Genomic DNA, 27,857 nt, shown 5'->3' with positions numbered 1-27,857 from the left:
GTTCATAATCTGAGCCACAGTCAGCTCCTGGTCTTGTTTTTGCTGACCATACAGAGCTTCTCCATCTTTGGCTGCAAAGAATATAATCAATCAGATTTCGATATTGACCTTCTGGTGATGTCCATGTGTAGAGTCGTCTATTGTGTTGTTGTAAGCAACACACTTGCTATGACCAGTGTGTTCTCTTAGTAAAACTCTATAAGCCTTTGCCCTGCTTCATTTTGTATTCCAAGGCCAAACTTACCTGTTACTCCAGGTATCTCTTGACTTCTTAATTTTGCATTCCAGTTCCCTATGTTGAAAAGAACATCTTTTTTTGGTGTTAGTTCTAGAAGGTCTTATAGGTCTCTATAGAACCATTCAACTTCAGCTTCTTCGGCATTAGTGGTTGGGACATAGACTCGGATTACTGTGATCTTGAATGATTTGCCTTGGAAACGAACAGAGATCATTCTATCATTTTTGAGATTGCACCCAAGTACTGCATTTTGGACTCTTGTTGACTATGAGAGCTACTCCATTTCTTCTAAAGGATTCTTACCCACAGTAGTAGATAATAATGGTCATCTGAATTAAATTCGCCCATTCTGGTCCATTTCAGATCACTTATTCCTAAAATGTCGATGTTCACTCTTGTCCTCTCCTATTTGATCACTTCCAATTTACTTTTATTCATGGACCTAACATTCCAGGTTCACATGTGATACTGTTCTTTACAGCATTGGACTTTCCTTCCATCTCTAGTCCCATCCACAATTGCATGTTGTTTTCACTTTGGCTCAGCCTCTTCATTCCTTCTGGAGCTATTTCTCCATTCTTCTCCAGTAGCATATTGGGCACCTACCAACTTGGGGAGTTCATCTTTCAGTGTCCTATCTTTTTGCCTTTTCATACTGTTCATGGGGTTCTCAAGGAAGAATATCTTTAATTACAGAGTATTACTGGAAGTAATACTGTGTTACCTACCCAGTAACTTCCACTTATATGTCATTGGTAAGAAGTATGTCATATGGCACTTCCTAGCTATAACGGAGTCTGAAAAATATAATTTGTTTGTTTTTTTGTTTGGCGTGATGCTTTCCAAAACTAAATAAGGATTATGCTAATAAAGAACGAAGGGAGAACACATACTGTGTAGACATCTATTATTGCCTATACATGTCTATCTCAAGAAGATAAACAAGAAAGGAAATTAACCTTTAGAAAAGTAGAAGTAAGGACACTAAGAAAACAAACAAAATTATATAGAAAGTAATTTAGGGGAGTTATAAAATTGATAAATCCCTAATTAAGTGTTTTTTAATTCAGAAAAACAGCCACAAATAATGTTTTGGAAGAAAGGGAACTATAACTACAGATGTATAATATATAATAAAAATCATAAGATTATACTCTGAAGAATTTTATGCCAAAATTTGGATTGGGAGAAGACATGGTTTTCTAGGTAAATATTTTTTTGCCAAAACTACTTCAAAAAATACAGAAAATACCAATAAAGCAAAAATCATTAAAGAACTTAAACTAATAACCAAGACTTCCTCACCCCAAAATATCATACTCAGGTGATTTACATCTGTACTGTATTCAACTTCAAAGGAATAGATAATCCTAATATTAACAAACTTTTAAAAAAATAGAAAATTAGGAAAATCTTCCCTGGTGACTCAGCTGGTAAAGAATCCGCCTGCAATGTGGGAGACCTGGGTTCCATCCCTGGGTTGGGAAGATACCCTGGAGAAGAGAATGGCTACCCACTTCAGTATTCTGGCCTAAAATTTCATGGACTGTATAGTCCATGGGGTCACAAAGAGTTGGACACAGCTGAGCAACTTTCACTTTCATTCACTTTTACAATGACAATATGACCTAAATACATGAACCAGACAAGAATACAAGAAAGGAAAATTACAGACCAATCCCATTTATGAACATAAATTCTTATGAAATATTTGTAAATCTGTTTCAAATATTTATATCCTAGGAAGAGTTTATGCATGAAATGAAGAATGATCCAACATCAGAAAATGTGTTAATGTAATAAATCATATTAGCCTATCAGTTAATACCTGTAATCTATAAGATACAGAAGAAGCAGTTGTCATAATTCAGTGCTTTATTCATGATTGAATAGACTTTTCAGGAAACTTAGAAGGGAATTTCCTTAACTTGATAAAGAGCAGCTATCAAAATAGTCCAGCAAAAAAAAGCCAAAAGAAGACTCTTGGCTTCTTTTCATTAAAGACACAAAAAAGATTAAGATGCCCTTTCTTGCCATTTATATTTAGCACTGTACAGGAGATTCTAACCAATGCAATAGAATCAGAAAAATGATGTGAATATTGAAAGGTATGTCTGTATTTGCATACAATATGACTTTCTTGAGGTCTGTAAGTAGAAAATATATAGTAAGAGCTTGCCAGTTTCCCTAGACACAGAATCAACATATCAAAATCTTATTAACCAGTAATAGCCTATTAGAAAAATTAATTTAAAAAATTCTATTTTTCAATAGTAATAAAAGCCTCAAGATGCCTAAACGTACGCCTAACCAAAATATGTACAAGAATATTTTTGGAGAAATTGCAGTTATTAAAAGGAAAAAAAAAGAGCCTTAATAAAAAGAAAGCTGCTGTGTTCTTGAACTGGAAGACTCATAAAGATGCCAATTCTTTCCCAATTAATTTATAAAATGAATGCACTTCCAAATAAGGATGAGGAAGTGGAGCAACAGACTCACTCACCTCTGAAAGGAGTGTAGATCAGTACAACAGCTTTAAGAAACAATTTGGTTACACCTTTAACCTAGAAATTCTAGTCCTAGATAGAGTCTTATGTGCATCAGCAAACATGCATTAAAGTATCTATTTCAGCAGCAAAAAAAAAAGAGAGGGGGGGAATGGTTTAAATGTCTATCAGTAGGTGTATGATAATAGTGGTGTACTCATAGAATGAAATACTATATATATTATGTACAGCAGTTGAAAGAACCATCATTTTATTTCCTAACAGATGGATCTCAAAACAATGTTGAATGAAAAAACAAGTTATGGAAGGATGCAAAAAGAATAATGTTTATGTAAGTTTTAAAGTCTGGAAAACAACACTATACAGTATTTATTATGTTTATATATATGTATATATTTAGGAATCCATGCAAATGTGCCTGGGAATGATAAACAATAGGTTTGTGATGGTGATTCTCTAGGGAGAAAGGAAAGGGCTTGAAAAAGGGAAGAGAGGGCTCAAAAAGAGCATCAAGTGTTTCTGATGTTCTTTTTACTGAAGTTCTGTTTGTCTCTATGTTGGAAATCTTTCACCATTTAAAAGATATTTTATCCTAAATGCAATGAGGTATCCTGGATTGGATCCAGGAACAGAAAAAAGGACATTAGTGGGAAAAGTGGTAAAATCCAAATAAAGTCTGGAATTTAGTAAATAATAGTGTACTAACATTGGTTTTGTAGTTCTAACAAATGTGCCATGGTAATGTAAGATGTTATCATTAGGGGAAATTGGTTAAAGGAACTCTTTGCATCATCTTAGCAACTTTTCTGAAAATCTAAAATTATTTCCAAATGAAATGTTTATTCTAAGAAGTGGGGGTTGATTTTAGAATACTCCTAGAGGGCAAGACCAGTCTCTCAGCAAAGTCTGATTTATTCCCATTTTATGTTTGGTACTCCCTTAAGGGCGATCTTAGAGTGGAAAGGGCCTGTAACGGAGCAACCTATCCAGCCGCTTTCCTCTGGGAGGTAAGGCGAAGGAGTTATCTAGAAAGAAACTCCTGGAGACTGAAGAGGCTGAGGAACTCAGTGAGCAGGGATGACGGGAACCCAGAAGTTTTGCCTCCTAGGATAATCTTTGTTCTTCACTGCTTCTCATAATAAAAACAGATGAAGTTGAACAGGTTCCCTTATTTGTTTGTTTTGAAAACTGAAGGGAAAGAATTACACATCAACCAGAAATGATTTAGGTGACCACAAAACAGAAGCTAGAGAAGTCAACGAGAGGTTGATACATCATTTTACCTTTGTGTTATGAGCCTTCCTAAGAGGTTGGAGTCTGCCTACGCCCTGAGGGGAGAGTGAGCTAGGCTGGGAAGGAACTAAGTGTGTAGAAGGCATCTGGGCCTCAGTCCTTATCATCAGACCCACTGGATAGACGTATTTGTTCCCATCTTACAGAGGCAGCAACAGGCTTAGAAAGGTAGAAACCAGCAATATTGCAATTATCCCCCAATTAAAAATAAAATGTTAAAAAAGGGTTAAATTAACTTCCCCAGTGTTATAAAACTATTAAGAGCTATGGGCTTCCCTGGTGGCTCAGACGGTGAAGAATATGCCTGCAGTGCAGAAGACCTGGCTTTGATCCCTGGGTTGGGAAGATCCCCTGGAGGAGGGCATGGCAACCCACTCCAGTATTTTTGCCGGGAGAATCCCCATGGACAAAGGAGCCTGGTGGGCTACAATCCATGTGGTCCCAAAGAGTCAGACACGACTGAGTGACTAAGCACAGTACAGCACTATTGTGATACTCTGATGTAGTAAATTTGTCATGTTTTCTGGAATTAGCTCTTAAAACCGTTGTAATTTCTTAAGTGCTAAGAGCTATATGCACATCTTTTGTTCCTAACTCCTTAAATAGCTCTAGAGCATAAAGATGAAATGGGTGTTTTTTGCTATTCATAACGAGCCTCTTTTGACCACAGAGCATATATTCATGAAGTGATTTTTGGAAAGCCCCTAGAAGACCACTGGAAGAGGACTAGTTGCCAGCAGAACCAGCCAGGTGATTAGAGTTGGAACTTTCAGTTCTACTTCCTGACCTCTGGGGAGGGGAAAAGGGCTAGAGAATGACTTAATCACCAATGGCCAATGATGTGATCAATCATGCCTATGATAGGAAGCCTCCATAAAAACCCAAAAGGATGGTGTTTGAAGAGCTCCTACTTTGATTCATCTATGTGCTAGGAAGGTGGTATACTCCAGACTCCATGAGACAGAAGCTCCTATGCTTGGGACTCTTCAGGACCTCACCCTATGTATCTCTTCATCCGACTGTTTATTCATGTTCTTTAATAGCCAATGTAATAAACTACTAATCTAATAGTTTAGATTAGTTTTATTGAGTTCTCTGAGCTTTCCTAGCTAATGATCAAACTTAAGGAGCAGGTGTGGGAACCTCTGACTTAGAGCCAATTGCTCAGAAGTACAGGTGACTACCCAGACGTGCAGTTGCCATATGAAGTGGGTGCAGTCTGTGGAATCTGATGTTCTTTCCAGGTAGAGAATGTCAGAATTGAGTTAAATTGTAGGACACTCAGCTGGTGTTGCAGACAGTTGCTTGGTGAGGGGCAAACCCATACACATGTGGTGACTAGAAGTGAAGGAAAATGATGTCATAGAGGAGAGAAAATAAAGGAAAATAAAGGAGAATTTTCTTTTTATGTCTATGTTATAGGAAGCCAAGGCTGACTCTAAGAACTCATAATTAAGGAAGACCCGTCTGAGGTCAGGGAGGATAAATTCCCCAGAGCTGACAGCCACTCTTAGAACAGCTGGGGCTGGGAATGATGTAGAATATGAGCCAAGTCAGAACAGCCTGGAACAGACTGAGAAGAGCTTTGAGGGAGTGGGCATCAGGCATGCCAGGGTTACAAGCCTCTGCAGATTCTTCCCTCTGGAAAAGAAAAAGTCATGCGGATAAACTTCCTGCCCTCCTACCCCTCCTTCCTGGGTCCCATCCCAGCTGCAGGGCCCATGTCTGCTAGCCTTCTGGGGAAGGGCTCCCTAAAACCAAAGGCCTTGTTTAGTTACTGTAGAAGAGGCTCATGTGACTTAAGAGGACCCTTCAGGCTTGATTAAGGTGATGTGGGTCAAAGTCAACTGTAAATCTCTATGTAAATGTGGTTATTGGGTGAACAGTGTTAAACCTGGGAGGTTTGTGAGGACAAGAGGGGGGAAAGTGCCTCTTGAGAGAGGTCTCCCAGGAGAATATGAGATTAGTTGAGGTTCAGTGCATTCCTTTGTTGCTCACTCAAGAAGCATATTTGAAGGGATAAGCTTCCTCACTTAGAGCAGAGCATCCCAGACTTGTCTCCATAGTGACAGTGATCAAACAGAGGCTTTGAAACCAGAAAACACCAGGTCAGAGGGATTCTTTTGGAGCTCTGCTTCTCTAGTAGAGGACTCAACTATTGTGTGCTATGGAGGAGAGGGACAAGGAGTTTGAATAGCTTCCCTTCCTTCCTGTCTCTAGCTCTGGGGCTTTTGTTTTGATTTTTCTCTCTGAATTGATGTGGCCTTTGGAAAAGGGCTGCAGAAGGAACTAGTCTTCTTTAAAACCTGTGTCAGAATCTGGAGGCATCAACAATGAACTATCTCAAAAAGAAATTAAGGAAACAATCCCACTTATAATAGCATCAGGAAGAGTAAATAAATAAATACATATGAATAAATTTAACCAGGGAGGTGAAAGATCTATACTCTGAATGCTATAAGACACCGATGAAAGAAATTAAAGACACAAGTAAATGGAAAGATAGCCTGTATTCATGGATTGGAAGAATTAATATTATTAAATCATCCATAGCACCCAAGATGATCTACAAATTCAATGCAGTTCCTATCAAAATTCCAATGACATTTTTCACAGAAATATCAGTAGAACAAACAATCCTAAAATGTGTATGGAACCACCAAAAACTCTAAATAGCCAAAGCACTCTTGAGAAAGAAGAACAAAGCTGAAGGCATTGCAATTCTTGATTTCAAACTATATTAGAAAGCTATAGTAATCAAAACAGCATTGTTATTGTTCAGTCAGTCGTGTCTGACTCTTTGTGACCCCGTGGAGTGCAGCACGCCAGGCTTTCCTATCCTTCACCGTCTCCAAGAGTTTGCTCAGACTCATGTCCATTGAGTCAGTGATGCCATCCAGGCATCCTCTGTCATCCCCTTCTCCTCCTGCCATCAATCTTTCCCAGCATCAGGGTCTTTTCCAATGAGTCAGCGCTTCACATCAGGTGGCCAAAGTATTGGAGTTTCAGCTTCAGCATCAGCCCTTCCAAAACAGTATGGTGTTGGCATAAAAACAGACATGTATCAATGGAACAGAATAGAGAGCCCTGAAATAAACCCATATGTAGATGATCAACTAATCTTTGACAAGGGTCCAAGAATACACAATGGAGAAAGAAGAGTCTTTTCAACAAACGGTATTGGGAAAATTTTGCTTGTCCATATGCAATGAAATGAAAAGGCAACCTATAAAATGAGAGAAAATATTTGCAAATCATATATCTAAAGGGGATTAATAACTAAAGCATATAAAGAACGTATGTATATCTAGCTCAATAGCAAACTGCCCCCACAAGGACATCAAGTAATTCAAAAAATGAGCAAGGGACTTGAATAGACATTTTTCTAAAAATGACATCTAAGTGGCCAAGAGATATTTGAAAAGGTGCTCAACATCACTAGCCATTCAGTTTGGGTCAGTCGCTCAGTCGTGTCCAACTCTTTGTGACCCCATGAATTGCAGCATGCCAGGCCTCCCTGTCCATCACCAACTCCCGAAGTTCACTCAGACTCACATCCATCGAGTCAGTGATGCCATCCAGCCATCTCAGCTCTTCGCATGAGGTGGCCAAAGTACTGGAGTTTCAACTTTAGCATCATTCCTTCCAAAAAAATCCCAGGGCTGATCTCCTTCAGAATGGACTGGTTGGATCTCCTTCAAAACCACATTGAAATATCACCTCAAACTTGTTACGATGGTTGTTACCAAAAAGACCAGTTCAGTCACTCAGTCATGTTTATGTCCAACTCTTTGCGACCCCATGGATGGCAGCACACCAAGCTTCCCTGTCTATCACCAACTCCTGGAACTTGCTCAAACTCATATCCATCGAGTCAGTGACACCATCCAACCATCTCATCCTCCATCATCCCCTTCTCCTCCTGTCTTCCATCTTTCCCGGCATCAGGATCTTTTCTAATGAGTCATTTCTTTGCATCAAGTGGCCAAAGTATTGGAACATCAGCTCCAGCATCAGTCCTTCCAATGAATATTCAGAATTGATTTCCGTTAGGATTGACTGATTTGATCTTCTTACAGTCCAAGGGACTCTCAAGAGTCTTCTCCAACCAAAAAAGACAAGAAGTAATAAATGCTGGTGAGGGTATGGAGAAGAGGGAACTCTTGTACACTTGTTGGTGGGAATATAAATTGGTTTAGCCATTATGGAAAACAATATGGAATTTCCTCAAAAAGTTAAAAATAGAACTACTGTATGACCCAGCAATCCTACTTCTGGGTATTTATCTAAAGGAAATGAACTCAGTATCTGAAAGAGATACCTGCATTCTCTTGTTCACTGCAGCATTATTCACAATAAGTCAAGCCAAGATTGTGAAACAACCTAAGTGTTGGTTGATGGATAAATGGATAAAGCAAATCGGTCACACATAGAGTGGAATAGTATTTAGCCATTAAAAAGAAGGAAATCCTTCCATTTGTGACAATATAGATGAAATTGGAGGACATTATGCTAGGTGAAATAAGCTAGGCAAAGAGAGACTTGTAGAGGTATTCCCCAGTTTTTGAAAGTTTCCTTTACACCACTTCTCTCCATGAAAGAACTACATTAGTACCTGTTTTTGCTAACCGCAAGAAATCCTAAGAGAATTTTTGCTTCTATAAAAAGTGAAAATAGCCCATGTTCGTTTTTCAGTGAACTGTCCAAGAGTCAGCACACACCCTGAGCAGTGAAAGTGGAAATAAGCTCCAACCCTGGGAACTGCACTCAGCATCTCAGCATCAGGCTGCTTTGAACTTTGTCTGTGAACATCTGTGCTTTATCTCAATTTATTTTTGTGCATCTGTTAGCAAGATGTGTTCTTAAGGTAATTGCTTTTTTTGCTTTATGCTTACTAAAGGTTTCATAGAAATGCTCTACTTTGAAAAAGTGGGGGAAACCTGTACTGTATGACCTTAATTATATGTGGAATCTAAAAAAGTCAAACTCACAGAACCAGAGAATCTTGGTTGCCAGTGGATGGTGGGGAGGGGGACTGTGTGGGAAAATGGGGAGATGTTGGTCAAAGGGTGCAAACTTTCAGTTATAAGGTGAATAAATTCTGGAGACCTGATGTGTAACCTGACTCTAGCTAAGGTACAGTGACTGTAGTTAATAATATTGTATTATACGGACTTCCCTGGGGCTCCAGTGACTAAGACTCCATGCTCCCAATGCACGGGGCCCAAGTTTGATACCTGGTCAGGGAACTAGACCCCACCTGCCACAAATAAGCGTTCACATGCCACAGTTAAAGATCCCAAGTGCTGCAACTAACACCTGGCTTGGCCAAATAAATATTAAAAAATAATAATACTGTACTATGTATTTGAAATTAGCTAATTTAAATAGATCTTAAATGTTCTCACCACAGACAAACATGTGCGGTAACTATGTGAGGTGACAGATGCGTTAATTGTTTGTGGTTATATTTTCACAATGTGTACATATATCAAACCATCATATTGTATAGTCCCCCAAAAGAAGCCGGAGGCATCTTTCTTTTTTAGGCCCTTTTCTTTCTTGGGTATACTGTTACCCTGATATTCTGGAACTGGTCTGAGTTCCCTGTGAAGCCAATCACCATGGCCCTGTGCCTGCTAGAACACGGGTCTATTTGCGGCAGGCCGTGTATACGTTCTTCCTTGTCCTGTCCCATAACTCAGAAGGCCCAGCTTTTTCATCCTGCCTCACAGGGAAGGGTAACAGAGCCTTATAACCATGCTAACATATGAGGTGTTGTCACTTACATATCTAGCTTCTTTAAATTGTACCCCAGTTTGCAAGCATGTATTAAGAGAGACGATTGTTTCTTCTAATCTTCTTGGCTTCAAGTACACTTGAAGTGGCCATTGCCACTGCAAAATGACCTCCCAGGCAGCGCTTCCCAGCTGGGGATGACTCTCAGCCCGTCAGCCCGTGTGTGGCTTCTCAGACGCCAGACCTCCAGGCCTGCTCCCAGGGCTTCAATTCCCGAGTCAGGGCTGGGTGTCTGTCTGCCCTCTGCAAGCCTTGCAAACACATTCTTAGGTCAGCGTGGTCCTGCCCATGGGGAAGGAGGCTGCAGGGGAGTAAGGACGCGTAAGGAGTGCATCTGAGGGGGCTGGACGCCATGCTGGGGTCACCTGGCCGAGGGCACCTGGCACCTCCCATGGGCCCCTGGCGAGGGGTGGGAGGCCTGCCCTTGGCGTGCCCAGTGCCGGAGCGGGGAGCAAAGCTAGCTCTGGCAGAAGGAAGCAAACAGCCACGGGAGGCCTTTGCAAGCAGTTGCTGGGCCACCCCGCATTAGGGCTCTCCAGGCGAAAAATGCCAGTTGGGGTCCCTAGGCCCGGGCTCCAGGTGGGCACCCAGGGTGTTCTGCCCGCAGGAGCCGAGCACAGTGCAGACAGGCCTAGGCTCGGGAGCTCTCTCCCGCAGAGCAAACGTGAGGGAACAGCCGTGTGGAGGTTGCCTGGATGTTCCCTGGGAGTGTGGGAGCCCTCCCTGGGCACAGGGCCCCAGGGGCCATCACCACTGCAAAATGACCTCCCAGTTAGCACTTCCCAGCCGGGGGTGACTCTCAAAAGCCCTTGACATTCATCTGGGCTTTTGCAGCTGTACTTTGATAATTTGGTTTCTAGACTCAGGTCTGCTTTGACCCTTGAGAGTCAGGTCTGCTTTGACCCTTGGATGGCTCACTGAGACTTGAGCTGTTAAACTGGCAATAGAGGAGTCTCGATTCCGTCACTCATTCTGGTCCCAAGTCCCTCCCTGGTGAGCCACGTTCCACTCCCACTACAGTATCCCAACACCATAACCCCACTTCAAATGGGGCTTTGCCCACAGGTCCAGTAATAGTGAAGCTCTTCTTTTTTCATTATAAGTCTGCCTGTATGTAACCAGCTCTATCTGAAACAACTATATTGTGAACATAATTTCATTGTGTATTTGAAGACTCTGCTAAGTAGCTGTCCCGTCATACTCAGTCTTCTAATGTCAGCTGATACCTTTCTTATAAGAGGACTTCTGGAACCCATCTGGTGTTTTGCATTCGGACTAAAGCTGCTGCTCAGAGCCATACATGGAATTTGAATTTTGTCAGGTGCTTTTTTTGTTGTTGCATCTAATGAAATGATCACCTAGTTTTTTTCATCTAGTCAGTTGATTAATAAATTATACTGATTGATTTTCAAATGTTGAACTAACCCTACATTTCTAGGATAAACCTCACATGATAATGATGTATTTCTATATTTATGTAAGTGTATATATATATATGTGTGTGTGTATATATATGTACACATACACACATGTGTTGTTTAGTTGCTAAGTCATATCCAACTCTTTGCAACCCCATGGACTGTAGCCGCCAGGCTTCTCTGTCCATGGGTTTCTCCAGGCAAGAATACTGGAGTGGGTTGCCATTTCCTTCTCCAGAATGTTCCCGACCCAGGGACCGAACCCATGTCTCCTACATTGGCAGATGTAGGATTCTTTACCGCTGAGCTACCAGGGAAGCCCATATATACACATACACATGTATAGATTTGAGGCTTTTCTTTTATTCTGATATTAGCATTTGATGCTATAAATTTCCTCCTAAACTTTAGCTACTTAAGCTGTATCTCCTCAAATATGATGTATTGTGCTTTCACATCATTCAATTTGAAGTGTTTTCAAATATCCTTGTGACTTCCTCTTTGATCTATGGGTCATTTAGAAGTGTGGTGTTTAGTCTCCAAATATTTGAGGGCTTTTTCAGATATCTTCTTGTTATTAACTTCTAATTTAATTTCATTATGCTCACAGAACATTTCTATATAATTTCATTTCTTTTAAATTGATTCAGTTCTGCTTGGTGGCCTAGAATATGGCTTCTCCTGGTAAATACTTCCTGTGTACTTGAAAAGAATGTGTATTCTGTCTTTTTAGGTGTAGTATCAATTTAGTCATGTAGGTTGATAGTGGTGTTCTATTCTACTACATCTTTACTTACTTTCTGTATACTTTTTTTCTTTTAATCAGTTACTGAGAGAGGAGTGTTGAAGTATCCAAATACAGTTAGAGATTTACTTAGTTCTCCTTTCAGTTCTAAGGGTTTTTGAATAATGTACTTTGGGTCTCTGTTGTTGGATGCATACACACTTAGGAGTGTTATAGTTAGTGAATTAACCTTTTCATCATGAAATCACTCTCTTTATCACTACTAATATTCCTTGTTCTGAAATCTACTTGTGTGGTATTAATATAACCATTTTAGTTTTCCTTTGATTGGTGCTTGAAGCTCTGGGAGTTGGTGATGGACAGGGAAGCCTGGCATGCTGCAGTCCACAGGGTGGCAAAGAGTCAAACACGACTGAGCAACTGAATTGAACTGCATTTTTAATATTTTTCCCTTTTGTTTTTAACCTATCCCTGTCTTTATAGTTAAAGTGGGCTTTTTGTAGACACCATATGATTGACTCCTGCTTTTTTATCCAATCTGATAATCTTTGATTGGTATGATTAGGCTATTGGTATTTAACATAATTCCGAGAAGGCAATGGCACCCCACTCCAGTACTCTTGCCTGGAAAATCCCATGGATGGAGGAGCCTGGTAGGCTGCAGTCCATGGGGTCGCTAAGAGTCGGGTACGACTGAGCGACTTCACTTTCACTTTTCACTTTCATGCATTGGAGAAGGAAATGGCAGCCCACTCCAGGGTTCTTGCCTGGAGAATCCCAGGGACGGCGGAGCCTGGTGGGTTGCTGTCTATGGGGTCGCACAGAGTCGGACACGACTGAAGCGACTTAGCAGCAGCAGCAGCATTTAACATAATTATTTATATGTGTGTTCATCACTCAGTCATGTCCGACTCTTTGAGACCCCATTGACTGCAACCTGTCAGGGCCCTCTGTCCTTGGGATTCTCTAGGCAAGAATACTGGAGTGGGTTGCCATTTCCTTCTCCAGGAATTATTGATATAGTTGGATTAAAATCTGCCTTGCAGTTGTTTCATTTGTTCTATCTTTTCTTTGTAATTATTTATTTTTATCTTCATTAACTTAATGATTATACTTCCTAAAAAATTTTTTTAGTCTGCCCTGTACAATATACATCTTTAATCACAGTCTACCTTCAAATAATATACCACTTATTGTATAAAAGTCTTAAAACACTATACTCCAAGTTCTTCCCTCTCAACTTTTATATTATTGTCATATGTTTTTCTTTTATGTATCCTATATATCTATAGTATATTACTATTGTTTTAACTTTAAACAATTATCTTTTAGAAGAACTTAGTTTTTTTTTTAAGTCTTTTATATTTACTTAGAGATCTTAGTTTATTTAGATCCAACTTCTTTTTAGTATATTCCTTCTGTTTGAAGAACTTAAAGTTCTTGAAGGACAAGCCTGTTTATAATGAATTCTCTCAGGTTTTCATTTATTTTTAAAAGTTTTTATTTTTCCTTTACTTTTGAGAGAGAGTTTAATGGGTGCAGAATTCTGGGTTAAAAGTTTTTTCTTTCAGTACTCCTAAGTTGTCATTTTGTTGTTTATTGATTTGCATTGTTTCAGATGAGAAGTGTACTTGAAAACTTAATTCTCATCCTGTGTAAATAGTATGTTTCTCCTTTTCCCCAACTGCCTTTAGGATTTTCTCTTTATCTTTTATTTTCAGCAGTTGGAATATGTTATATCTGGATGTGTTTGATTGTTTTTGTTTGGTATTTGTACTGCTTGGAATTCTTTGAACCTTTTGGATCTGTATATTTCATTATTTTTGTAAAATTTTTAGGCATTATTTCTTCAGATATTTCTTTCATATCAGTATCTATTTCTTCTCTTTCTGGGATTCCAATTACACATGAAAGTGAAAGTGAAAGTTGCTCAGTAGTGTCTGACTCTGCAACCCCAGGGACTATACAGTCCATGGAATTATCCAGGCCATAATACTGGAGTGGGTAGCTGTTCCCTTCTCCAGACGATCTTCCCAACCCAGGCATTGAACCCAGTTGTATGGCAGACCAGTTTGATACTATTTCATAACTCTTAGGTGCTCTATTCTTCCCACCCTCTTTATGTCTTTGTGTTTCAATTTGTGTCATTTCTGGTAGCCTATCTTCAAGATCACTAATTTTGTTTCCTCTGTTGTGTTGAGTCTGCGGATGAGACTGTTGAAGCTCCTTATCTTTCATCCACAGAAACAGATAGTAGATTGGTGCTGCCTAGAGCTGGGGGAATTTGAGAGGCTATGGGTAGTGACTGTCGATAGGTACAGGGTTTCTTTTTGGGTGATAAAAATGTTCTAAATGCATTGAGTTGATGGCTGTACAAATCAGTGACTGTACTAAAAAAAACAAGCAAACATTGAATTGTTACTTCAAATGGATTAATGATATAGTATGTGAATTATATCTCAATAAAGCTATTATTGATGACCTAGAGGGGTGGGATGGGGGATGAGAGGAAGTTTCAAGAGGGAGGGGATATATGTATACATGTCGCTGATTCACTTTGTTGTACAGCAGAAACTGGCACAACATTGTAAAGCAATTATATTCCAGTGGGTATTCATTGGAAGCACTGATGCTAAAGCTGAAACTCCAGTACTTTGGCCACCTCATGCAAAAAGTTGACTCATTGGAAAGGACTGTGATGCTGGGAGGGATTGGGGGCAGGAGAAGGGGACGACAGAGGATGAGATGGCTGGATGGCATCACTGACTCGATGGACATGGGTTTGAGTGAACTCTGGGAGTTGGTGGTGAACAGGGAGGCCTGGCGTGCTGCGATTCATGGGGTCGTAAAGAGTCGAATGTGACTGAGCGACTGAACTGAATTGAACTGAACTGAAAAAATAATAAATTAAAAAACAGAAATCTTCATGCTTTAGGTTCAAAGTCTACATTGATATGAATCTGGCAGGAATCAGGGAGGGATAAGACATCTTACTGATGGTGCTGAAGGACAGACAGAACAAAAAGTAATTTTGAAGGAAATGTTACTGTAACTGAAACTAGCAGATGGATAGAGATTACATATATTATTTTATCCTGTGTTGTGTATCTGATTCTAAGTGTTGAAAGCTGACTCTCCTAAGTGCTCTTAGCTAGTCCCTGTCTTTATCCTTTCATGTGTTTTGCTAGTTCCTGTGGATAAAATGTGACTTACGGCTGTTAGTCTTGCAGCAAAAGCTTCCGAGAGCTCTCGTGGCTTTGAGTTCTCCCTAGTATTTGAGCTCCCGTCTACTGTGTATCACAGGGTGTGTGACCCACCGGCTGCTGGTCTTATATGGTGGTGTTACTCATCCACTTTAATGACCTCAGAGTTTCCATATTGCCTCCTCCTTTATAAAACAACTTATAAATACAGCCCTAGTAGAGTTCTCCAAATGGAGAATTTTAGTACAATTTCTCTGTAGGGGGTTCACTGTGAAATTCACAGGAATCATATAATGGCCTAACAGATGCTCCTTCTCTTTAGGGAAGGCACACATGTCCCTGAGGTGTTATATGTTCTTAGACACTTGGAAGTCTTCTAGGTGGTTCTTGATGTGTTTAATATGGAATAATCCCCAAAATATATTAAGTGAAAAAATCAAGATACAAAACAGATTGTGTAATATGCTATCATTTGTTTTTAAGAAAGAAAGTGGGGGAAAAGCGTATATGTACATATTTTTATACATGTCCCTAAGAGACAATGACGTCACGGCTGGATCTGAGGGAAGGAAGTTGGAGCTGAGTACCTAGGAACAGGGGAGGGCGAAAGACCTTTTATTGCATACCCTTTGAATCTTTTGCATTTTGAATCATATAAATGTATTGGCTATTCAAAGAGAAGTACAAGTTTGATTAAAAGCAAAATTCTTCTACCCAGAAATAAACCCACAAGCCTGTGGTCAATTTATCTAAAACACAGGAGGCAAGAATGCACAGTGGAGAAAAGATAGTCTCTTCAGTAAGTGGTGCTGGGTAAACTGAACAGCTACATGTAAAAGAATGAGATTAGAGCATTTCCTCCCACCATATACAAAAATAAACTCAAAATGAATTAAAGAACTAAATATAAGACATGAAAACATAAAGGAGAGGAGAATGTAGACAGAATACTCTGACATAAATTGTGGCTGTATTTTCGGGGGAAATCTAGCTCCTAATGCAAAAGAAATAAAAGCAAAAATAAACAAATGGGACCTAATTAAATTTAAAAGCTTTTGCATAGCAAAGGAAACCATCAACAAGACAGACAATCTACTGAATGGAGAAAATATTTGCAAATAATGCAATCATCAAGGGGTTAACTTCTAAAATATACAAACATCTCATACAACTTAATATTTAAAAAAAAATCCAAACAAGAAATGGGCAGAAGACTTGAATAGACAATTTTCCAAAGAAGACATATTGATGGCTAACAGGCACATGAAAAGATGCTCAACATTGCTATTTATAAGAGAAATACAAGTAAAAACAGCAATGAAATACCACCTCACACATGTTGAGTTGGCTATCATCAAAAAGCCTATAAATAACAAATGTTACTGAAGATATAGAGAAAAGGAAACCCTCACACCTTGTTGGTGAGAATGTAAATTGGTGCAGCCACTATGGAAAACAGTACAGAAGTTCCTCAAAAAACTAAAAATAGAACTATCATGTGATCCAGCAATTCCACTCCTGGGTATATATCTGGAAAAGTATACTTTGAAAAGACACGGGCACCCCAGTATTCATAGCAGCACTATTTACAATAGCTAAGATATGGAAGAAACTCAAGTGTCCATCAACAGATGAATGGATAAAGAAGGTGTGAAAGATGTATGCAGTGGAATATTACTCTGCCATAAAATAATTAAATTCTGCCCTTTGCAATGACATGGATGGACCTAGAGAGTATTATGCAAGTGAAATAAGTCAGAAAAAGACAAATACTGTATGTCATCACTTATATGTAAAATATAAAAAATGAATAAAATACGTATAGCAAAACAAAAACAGACTTACCAGTAAAGAAAACAACCTAGTAGATACCAATGTGGAGAGGGAAGAGGGAGGGGCAAGACAGAGGTATGGCTTTAAGAGATGTAGACTGCTGCTGCTAAGTCGCTTCAGTCATGTCCGACTCTGTGCGACCCCACAGACGGCAGCCTACCAGGCTCCCCTATCCCTAGGATTCTCCAGGCAAGAACACTGGAGTGGGTTGCCATTTCCTTCTCCAATGCATGAAAGGGAAAAGTGAAAGTGAAGTCGCTCAGTCGTGTCTGACTCCTAGCGACCCCATGGACTGCTATGTATAAAATAGACAAGCAACAGGAATATATTGTACAGCACAGGGAATTATAACCATTATTTTTATAATACCTTTACATGGAGTATAATCTATAAAAATACTAAATAACTATGCTGTATACCTAAAACTAATATAATATTTCAATCAACTATTCTTCAATTTAAAAAAAAATACTTCTAGGATGATTAATCTGACTTGAGACTTAAATTGACCCTTGGTAATTCACTCTTTAGTCTCATTTCTCATCACTTAGGTCTTCCTTCTCAGACCCTCCACCTTGGATAATTGGCCTGCAACAGATATGTTGCAACATCCCCCTCCCTCTCAGAGTCTAATAGAGACTCTGCACAGAGGTGAGACAGCATTTCTAAAATATCTCTGGTGACCAGTTGCCATGCTACTGCTACCGCTGCTAAGTCGCTTCACTCATGTCCGACTCTGTTCGATCCCATAGACGGCAGCCCACCAGGCTTCCCTGTCCCTGGGATTCTCCAGGCAAGAACCCTGGAGTGGGTTGCCATTTCCTTCTCCAATGCATGAAAGTGAAAAGTGAAAGTGAAGTCGCTCAGTTGTGTCCGACTCTAGCGACCCCATGGACTGCAGCCTACCAGACTTCTCCGTCCATGGGATTCTCCAGGCAAAAGTACTGGAGTGGGGTGCCATTGCCTTCTCCGACCAACTGCCATGGTTAGCCCTTAACCTTCTAGATTGGTGGTTCTCAAACTTGAGCCTGATTCAGACTCACCTGGAGGGTTTATTAAAACACACCTGGCTGGACCCACTTTCAGAGTTTCTTGTCTTCAGTAGGTAGAATTGTCAACAAGTTCCCAGGTGATGCTAGTTGGGTACCACACTACCCAATTAGTGCTCTCGACTAGATTCTCCTGTGATGTGTTGATGTGCAGTTTTGGTGTCCCAGTTGTATCCTCGCTTACCAGTATGAAAAAATGAAAAGCAGGAGAGGTTTGTCCCTTTCCACAGGCATCCTTATAGCTCCCCATCTTCCTGCTGTCTCCCCAGTTAACAATATTCATCTGGCTCCAACCCCCTCACAGGATGGTCTTCGTGTCACTACCAGCAAGATTGACACATCAGAAGCCTGCATGCCCCTTCATCTGTAGTCCCAGAGCGGACATTCTTGTAATCTTTGCTGTCAGCTCTCTGAAGATTTCACTGGTATTTAAGGCATCAGAAGAGTCGTGCTAATTACTGATTCCTCTTCCAGTGTTTCTCAACGGGGCACAATTAGCATTTTAGATGAGACAATTCTTTATCATGAGTATTCTGTTTAATGTAGGATATTAGCATCCTTGCCTGCCCCCCCAACCCCGTCATTATAGCAGTTAATAATCCCACCACATTTCCTAGTGCTCCTCCACCTCAAACCTTCTTCTTCCCTGAAGAATACATGGTGAGGTGCCCTGAGAACCTCTGTGTCTTTTTTTTAAATTCGTCATTGCTGTATTGCTTGCACACAGAGATAATGCAGAGCGACAGAGAGGCCTGGAGTGCTGCAGTCCATGGGGTTGCAAAGAGTCAGACACAATTGGGTGCCTGAACAACAGCAATAACAATGTCACTGACACTTTATTTCTTTTTTAACTTTTTATTTTGTATTGGGGTATAGCCAATTTGAACTGTGGTGTTGGAGAAGACTCTTGAGAGTCCCTTGGACTGCAAGGAGATCCAACCAGTCCATTCTGAAGATCAGCCCTGGGATTTCTTTGGAAGGAATGATGCTAAAGCTGAAACTCCAGTACTTTGGCCACCTCATGTGAAGAGTTGACTCATTGGAAAAGACTGTGATGCTGGGAGGGATTGGGGGCAGGAGGAGAAGGGGATGACAGAGGATGAGATAGCTGGATGGCATCACTGACTCGATGGACGTGAATCTGAGTGAACTCCGGGAGTTGGTGATGGATAGGGAGGCCTGGCGTGCTGCGATTCATGGGGTCGAAAAGAGTAAGACACGACTGAGCGACTAATCTGATCTGATCTGATCTGATAGCCAATTAACAATGCTGTAATAGATTCAAATGACCCAGCCATACTTATACATGTATCCATTGTCCTCCAAACTCCCCTCCCATCCAGACTGCCACATAACTTTGAGCAAAGTTATATGTGCTAAACAGTAGGTCCTTATGTATGTGTCCATTGCAAACTCCCTAACTATTCCTTCTCTACTCCCTGCTCCCTGCGCTGGGCAACCATAAGTTTGGAGAACTACTCTGTCTTGTATTAAGCTTCTAGACCCTTGCCCAAACCATGTTGCTTTAGCTCCCTGCAAAAATCTCAAGTCATGTTTTAATATTTCCTTGCTTTCGTAAGTGTTGATATTTAAAAGGGGCCAAATAGTGAGTATTTTTTCTGAAAAGCCTATGGGTAGGGAACTTCCCTGGTAGTCCAGTGGCTAAAACTCCGTCCGAGCCTTCAACAGGAGGCCCAGGTTCGATCCCTAGTCAAGGAACTAGATCCCACATGCCACAGCTAAAGATCCCACATGCTGCAACTAAGACCCAGCGTGCATGTGTGTGAATTCATTTCAGTCACGTCCAACTTTGTGCAACCCTATGGACTGTAGCCTTTCAGGCTCCTTGCCAAATAAATGAACATTTTTAACAAGTCTATGGGTAGAATTGTCCGTTCTCTGCAGAGATTAGCCCTGGAAGGTCCAGTTTCTCTATGACATGCCTTTGCATCCTCACAGCATGGAGAATTATGTGACCCATTCTATTTCCCTTTTTTACTGTGAGTGTCATGAAACTCAGGGATAGATGTAATGCTTGACAATTTTGCATAATCCACTTAGGAAACCATTTTACTTGTATTATCAGCTTTTACACAGTTTCACTTTTTAAATATTCAGTTTAATTTTATATTTTCTTGTGAATGACTCTGGGTCCTTTCAGAAACAATCCTTGGTAAGGTTGAGTTGTGAAAGGATTATAGCTAGGAGTAGCCTAATCTGCTGGACAGAAGAATTAGCATAGAATGGGCTCCTCTGTGCACAGGGTAGGATGATGTGGTCTGAGGCACAGGAGGAGGAGGAGCAGGGGAGGAGGTGCCTCCTGCTGGCAGCCAGTGGAGGAGTGGCTGGTGAGGATGAGGTGTCAAGTGTGCTCTGGCTGGAGGTGGAGTCAAGGTCAAGTGGCAGGTGCCTGAGCCCTTTACCAAGGGTGGAGAATCCTTGAGGAGAGGGGCAGCAGATGGACCCAGCTTGCTTGGTTGAGGGAAGTTCTGCTGGGACTTACTGGCTTAGGCCATTAGAGACTCAGAAACTATTACTTACAGAAATGCTGTCCTGCTTCAGCTCCTACCTGGTCCTGAGGGCCACACAGATTATCAGGAAAGTGGGTTCAGATGGGGCCAGCACTCTTGGCATCAGCTTTCTGCTGAAGCTGCCTGTGCAGGTGGGAAAGAAGGTCTAGCCACAGGACTGTAACAGGGTGGGCATTCTACCCCTCCTTGGAGGGCCCAGTCGCTCCCATTTCCACTTCAAAGTACACCCAAAGTCGAGGGTGGGGCACCACCCTAGACTGAATGTTCACCCTCTAGATGTCCTGTGTGATGAAGGGATGTATAAGGACCTTTCCACCTGAAAGTACTTTCTCTGCTTAAATTCCCACCTTGACTATTTAATTTCCTTTGAGTTTACAAGTGAGCAAAGTGAAGTTGCTCAGTCATGTCCGACTCTTTGCGACCCCATGGACTATAGCCTACCACGCCCCTCCATCCATGGGATTTTCTAGGCAAGAGTACTGGAGTGGGTTGCCATTTCCTTCTCCAGAGGATCTTCCCAACCCAGGAATCAAACCCAGATCTCCTGCATTGTAGGCAGACGCTTTACCATCTGAGCCACCAGGGCAGTTTACAAAGATTCCAACTAATAGGGCTTCCTAGGTGGCACTAGGGGTAAAGAACATGTCTGCCAATGAGGCAGACTTAATAGACGCAGGTTTGATCCCTCGGTCAGGAAGATCCCCTGGAGTTGGAAATGGCAACCCTCTCCAGTATTCTTGCCTGGATAATCCCATGAACAGAGGAGCCTGGCAGGCTACAGTCCATAGGGTTGTACACAGTCGGACACTAATGCAGCGACCTGCACAGCTTTACTGATGCACCTTCTGGAAGGGCAGCACATGAAGGGCTCAGAGGTCAGTCATTTGTTCCTGTGATACAGTGGATTTACTGCATGTTCTAGGTATTTGTTTCTCTCTTAAGGAATATATGAGGTTTGCTGCTGGTGGGAAACAGGTTTCTAAAGTGGGGAGAAGGAGTAAGTTTCAGGAGCCTGGGTCAGGCTGAGGGGTGGGCCATGAGGGCTGCCTGCCTGTGGCGTGGATGTGGACTGGGTCCGGGGGCTGTCGGGGTGGGGACTCACTCATTCCAGAGGACAGTCTTCTCCCAGTTGTGGGTACTTTCTCCCTGTGCTGTCAGTAACTCTTCCCCTGGTCATGTCCCTCCAGAGGCCCCAACAGCCTCCCGAGAGGCGTCCCAGGTGGCCTTCCTCCCCACGCCTGCCATGGCCTCTCGCAGACCCTAAAGCCTCACCGAGCTCCATCCTCCCTGGCGTTCCAGCATCGGTCCTCTGTGGAGGAAGAAAGCACCTCGTTCTGGTTCTCCTCGTAACTATTGTTCCTGAACTCTAAACCCATAACCCCCACACACAGTCATAAAAGCAACTATTGTTGTCCTTGGGATGTTTCCACCAGCCACTCCGCTGATGGGCTCCTCCCGGCTGGCCGCTCCCTCTCCCTTTGGTGTGTCTGTCCCTGACTCGGCTTTTCCTGTGCTCCTTTCTGCCAGGCACTGCCCAGGGGGCTGCTAAATCGGCTGCCCCTGCTAGAGTTCAGAACTCTTCAGGAGCATCCTGGCTGAGGTTTCCCCAGCAAGGCAGCCCTCCAGGACTTCTTCCCTTGTCCTCCTGGCCCAGTTGCCACAGCAAACAGCAGAGCCGCCTGTTGGTGAGTGTGCAGTTTATGCTGTTGACTACTCCCCCTCAGCCCACCCTGAGGAGCTGCGGAGAGGGGAACTGTGTGCCTTCCTGGGCAGCCAGGAGGGACCACTGCCCTCAAGGTGAGATGACACCTGGCCAGGGGCCCAGGCAGGTGGCAGTGAGGGGGAAGTCAGGGTGCTTTAGCGCTATCTTCTGACCATGGCTTGGCTGGTCGGAATTCTAGAACCGGTCAGGTTGGTGGGAGCCATCAATGGAGCCAGCTAGGAATCAAGATTGATTAAATGCCCTGGGTGCCCTGGCCTCTACTCTGCTCTTCAGGCTTCCAAACTGCCCCAGACTTCCTCCTCTACTGCTCCAGGAGCCTGCTGTGTTGAGCTCCCCATTCGGTTTTGGTTTCCCCTTTGACTCTGTGGTTCCTTGGCAGGCTGCGCTTGTTGGGGTTGGAGCACAGGTGGAATTCTGCGTTAATGTGGGCCCAGCTATTCTAGGTCCTGACCGAGAGCACCCGTGGCCGCGCTGCACAGGCGTGGCCATCTCCAGTCTGCTCAGTGAGAAGTCCTGGGCAAGGGTAACAGTGAGTGTTTAAATGGTGCCTTCTTTGGACAGCTGTACAATGGTGAATAATTCAAATAACATCCCCAAATATATTTCTCAATAGTATTTCAAACATGTCGGTGATCTTTGCGGATTTCCCATGTGTGATGAGGGGTGGATGGGTTCTTTGCTTTCTGCAGCCAGTGAGGGAGATGGGTTTTCCACTGTCACCATGCTGAGCGTCAGGCTTGGAAGTACTTCAGGGGTCCTCGGCCAGTGTCGGCCTGGGACCATCCATTTGCTCTCCGTGCAAAGGAGGCTGACGGAGCCTTTAACCAATTATGGTGAAGCAAAGAGTGTGAGAAGGAAGAGGAGGGAAAAGAGGAATTAGTGAAAGGAAGCGTGGCCTGTGATTTTATAGAACTGATTGTTTCCCCCACCCCCATGATTCTAAAGCTCCTTTGACCTATGGACCCATCACTGAAGTGAGAGAATAGCCTCTTAGAATACTTGGAAAGACAAAAAAAAGAAGTATGTAGGTGCTGGTCTTTTGTTAATAAAACAAATCTCAAAACTTTAAAGGAATTAAAAAAAAATGACGTGAGGTTGGACTCTAAATTGGCTGATTAAAAAAAAAAAAAAGCTCCTATCACTGCCTGAAGGAAAATACAGAACCTGCAGGTGAGATGGGAGGCATTCTTTTAGGATTCAGGGGGACTGGATCAAAGAGAATACTCTGTATGTCTGAGCATGGCTCTCTTGGCAGGGAAAGCCTTAAAGCCATGACTTTGTGAAGTCGCAGAAGCAGAAGATCAAAGGTGGGAGAAATTAATGCAAGTCCCTTTATTTAAAGGCAGGCTTGCCTCAGCTAAAATAGGGCTGAAGGTAGAGCTACTGGGGCTGAGGAGCGGGCCGTGCACGAAGCCTTTTCCGTGCAGTTACCAGCTTTCTGCTCCAGACAGGGAAGTTCGCAATGACGAAAAGAGGACAAACTTCGGTAGAAGACCCACACCTAGTGTGGAAGGGACTGCAGAAACCATCCAGTACTCTTTTCCCTCCCTGACGAGGAGGGGCCTCGCAAATACAGCTGTGAACCTGATCAGTGCAGAGCACCCAGAACTTGGTGCTCTCCTCCGGGGTCCCTTAAAGTCTGAGCCACGGGGCCCCTCACAGATGATGCACTGACCTTTAGCAAACATTTCCTGATAGACTTCTTAAAAGGGGGAGTAATCTTTTGTAAAAAATTGAGGTGTGGTTGATTTACAAAGCTCTGTTAGTTACAGATGTAGAGGAAAGTGATTCAGTCATGCATTTACATATACATTATGTATGTATGTGTATTCTTTTTGTGATTCTTTTCCATTATAGGTTATTACAAGATATTGACTCTAGTTCCCTGTTCTATACAGTAGGACCTTGTTGTTTATTTTGTATATAATAGTATATATCTGTTAATCACAAGCTCCTAAGTTATCCCCCCTTCCTCTTTTGTAACCCTAAGTTTATATGAGTTTGTTTCAGAAAGTTCATTTGTATCATTTTTTACATTCTACATGTAAGTGATGTCATATGGTATTTGTCTTTCTCCATCCAACTCTCTTCACTTTGTCTAGATCCATCCATGTTCTGGAAATGACATGATTTCATGCTTTCTTTTTTAAATTTTTAAATATTTATTTCTTTGGCTGTGCCAAGGTCTTAGTCACAGCACACAGGATCTTCAGTCTTTGTTGCAACGTGCAGGATCTTGTTTTAGCTGTGGCATGTAGCACCTAGTTCCCTGACCAGGGATCAGACCAAGGCCCCCTGCACTGGGAGCCCAGAGTCTTAGCCACTGGACCACCAGGAAGTCCCTATTTCATTCTTTCATATGGCTGAGTAATATTCCATTGACTGGGTTCCATTGATCTGTACCTGTGGGGGTAACCAGATGTGAAGATCTGACCATCTCTGACTGAGGACAGTGTCTGTTGTGAAACAGCCTCAAAACCCCTAAGGGCTGGGCGCACTGGGAGATAATCTGTGTAGGGAGAGAGCTGAGTTTTCTCATCTCTCTGGGATCTGGGATAAGATTTGGATCCTGTCTGTTTCTTACACAGACATAGTAGAAACAGAGGACCTGTGGGATCACAGGAGAGCTTAGAAGCAGTTTCTGGTTGGGGCACTGTGAAAGCTTTGAAGAAATGGGAGGCCACACTGAGGAGGCAGGACCAGAAGCTGAGAGCCCTCCACAACACAAGGGAGACTCTGGGTGTGGGGTGAGAGTTTAATGTGGTAACAAGCCTACAAACCAAGGACCCATTCCATGGAGTTATCCTGGGAACATATTAATAAGTACTAAACTTTTCTGGGTGATCCCTGATCACGGGGCCTGATAAAGCCCATGCTGACTGCTGAAACGCTGTTAAGATAAAAGCTGCTTTTATTCATTTGGTGTCCATTAAGCCATCACAGATTAATTACTTTTTCAAAATAAAGAAAACTATGTCAGAGTTCTGCAAGTAACTTATGACCAGATGTTGAGGTCTTGGGATACCCAGTCACATGCTTAAAAATATTGTAAGAAATCTTCAGACAGTAAAATCTAAAAATAAAGCTCCCCAAATTAAAAAAGATGAATAAGAGAAAAGCACTGTAGTTCAAGAGATTTATTGGCTTCCTTGTTTTTTTATTTTTGAAAAGAATCATGGTATAATTTAATGCCAGATGCTGAGACCGAGATATAACCAGTTTTGTGGCAGAGAGGGAGGGTGCATATAAGATGCAAGAAAATATCCAAGAGAGAAAATGATGAAAATTCCCGGTCACTTATCTGCTTGGGGGTTTACAGTGTTGCCAGTTTTAAGCCAGATTTCCCAGCAGCCCGTGGGTGTTCTTATCTCTTCTTTCTAACCACACCACTTGGCGTCCTGCTGACCTTCAGCTGTGTCACATCCCATGGGTACACATCCCCACCTTTTAGAGGCAGAGGGGAGTTAGCATGAGAGGCCCACCCAGTGCTCTCAGTAAAGGGGGAAGGGAGATTGGAGAGCCTCCTAGGATGATGGTAGGACTTGCTGTGCTCTTGATCACAAATTGAAGGAAGGCAGAAGCTTGTCAGGAATTTTATACAGTTCAAACTGGTGTCTGGTGCTATGGATGAGAATCTAGGTTTAGAAGGAGGGTCTGCCTGCGCTGGTGGGAGAAGTGAGTGGAGCAGAAGAGACCTTGGCCTGCATTTCAGATAGGGGCGCTTGAAAAGGGGACCTTCAAGTTGGAAAGAAGCTTTAGAAGGACCTCAGTGAATGGAACTTTTGATTAAAATCAGGAAGATGAAAATCAAAATGAATAAATAAGGAAATAAAAATTCTTCACTTAGAGTTCTTTTCAAAATCAGACTAAGTATGGACAGACTGTGATAGGGTTGATGACAGTTAAGATCTTTACTGCAGGGTCAGCGGGGGAGACATTTTGTCATTGTCTCTTCTCTAGGTTGTAGTCAATAATCGTGGAGGGTCTGAGATTTCACCAACTGGCAAGCTAGTGAGTGAATTAGCTGCCGAGGTTTCATGAACACTGGCTAAAGGCGAGCTCTGTGAGTTAGGGACAGCACTTTATGATTCGCAACAATGCCAGTGACTGAAGTACCAGCAATTCCTCTCACTGGCTCTTTGAGCTTCAGTCTCCATAGGCTGACACCTGAACACACAATGGAGAGAAATTCTGAGCTTAGGGAACTCAAATCTTTTATAATGCACAGTAACAGTTGGTCTGCAGAGTTCTACAGGACTTGGCGACTGAACAACAAAGCCTGTCTGTGCTTTGCTCCAAAGGAAGACATTCTCTCTTCCAGGGTTATTTATGATACAAATATTCTTGAAAAAAAAGTCTGGAGCAAAGGTAGTCAGTTCCTGTGCCTGCAGGATATGCAGAATGTGAGATGCCCACGGAGACGGACTCTTAGATGCTGCATCTGTACCCAGGGGAAGGAAGCCAGAGTGTATGCGCTGCTGCTTATGCACAGGTGCTGACCAGGAACCCTCTCATGCCTTACCTCATCAAAGCTCAGAGGTGGTACTGTTGTTTTATGAGTAAGAAAGCTGGCAAGTAATGGAGTATCAGCTGCAGGATTTTTTTTTTCTAATTTATATATTTTAAATTGGAGGATAGTTGCTTTACAGTGTTGTGTTGGTTTCTGCCAGATAGCAACAGGAATCAGCCAGAGGTATACATATGTTCCCTCCCTCTTGAACCTCTGCATCCCCCACCTCCCACCCCATCCCACCCCCCTAGGTTGTCATGGAGCACCAGGTTGAGCTCCTTGTGTTATACAACTTCCCATTAGCTATCTGTACTACATATAGCCATGCATACATTTCAATGCTACTGTCTTAATCCATCCCATCCTCTCCTGCCCCCGCTGTGTCCATAAATCTGTCCTCTATGTCTGAGTCTGTATTCCTGCCCTGTAAATAGGTCCATCAGTACCATTTTTCTAGATTCTATATTAATATGGATTAATTAGGATATTTAATATGCATTAATATATGATATTTGTTTTTCTCTGACTTGCTTCAGTCATCTGCAGGATTTATATATACATTGCAGACATTAAAAAAATTTTTTTTGGTTGCACCGGATCTTAGTTGCATCAAATCTTATATCTTAGTTGTGCTGAATCTTACTGGTATCTTAGATATTCATTGCGGCATGTGGGATTTTTAGCTGCGGCATGCAAACTCTTAGTTGGGGCATGTGGGATCTAGTTCCCCGACCAGGGATCAAACCTGGGCCCCCTGCATTGGTGCAGAGTCTTAACCAGTAGACCACCAGTGAAGTCCTTGCATACTTCTTAGAAGCTAAGCATGGTGCTAAGAAATAGCTGAGACTTTATTAGCTGTTTATCACCTGCCTTGCCAGGCACAGTTACAAGTTCTCCATGAACTGACTTATGCATTTCTCATAACTAAGTTTATCAAGTGCTGCAGAGGAAGCTGTGAAGGAAATTGAGGCATGGGGAATAATGGCATGGAGATTCAAATCTGTGGTT

At 42.1% G+C, this 27,857-nt stretch overlaps 1 protein-coding gene across 3 annotated transcripts in view; it reads left to right on the top strand.

Moving 5' to 3' along the window:
- MYLK (myosin light chain kinase) overlaps positions 1-27,857 on the top strand; it is a 279,518-nt gene that overhangs the window by 35,559 nt on the left and 216,102 nt on the right. Inside the window, exon 1 of one of the 3 annotated variants that reach the window (XM_059888922.1) lies at positions 22,159-22,301. The exons of 1 other annotated variant lie outside the window; for it this stretch is intronic. The gene's annotated coding sequence lies outside the window, so the exon portion shown is untranslated. Of the gene's footprint in view, positions 1-22,158; positions 22,302-27,857 lie in introns of those variants that run through there. One more of the 3 variants, XM_059888894.1, reaches the window with a different exon arrangement.

This window comes from Bos taurus, chromosome 1, assembly GCF_002263795.3.
Source record: "Bos taurus isolate L1 Dominette 01449 registration number 42190680 breed Hereford chromosome 1, ARS-UCD2.0, whole genome shotgun sequence".
Taxonomy (NCBI): Eukaryota; Metazoa; Chordata; class Mammalia; order Artiodactyla; family Bovidae; genus Bos; species Bos taurus.
This window is presented reverse-complemented; position numbering and strand designations above follow the sequence as displayed.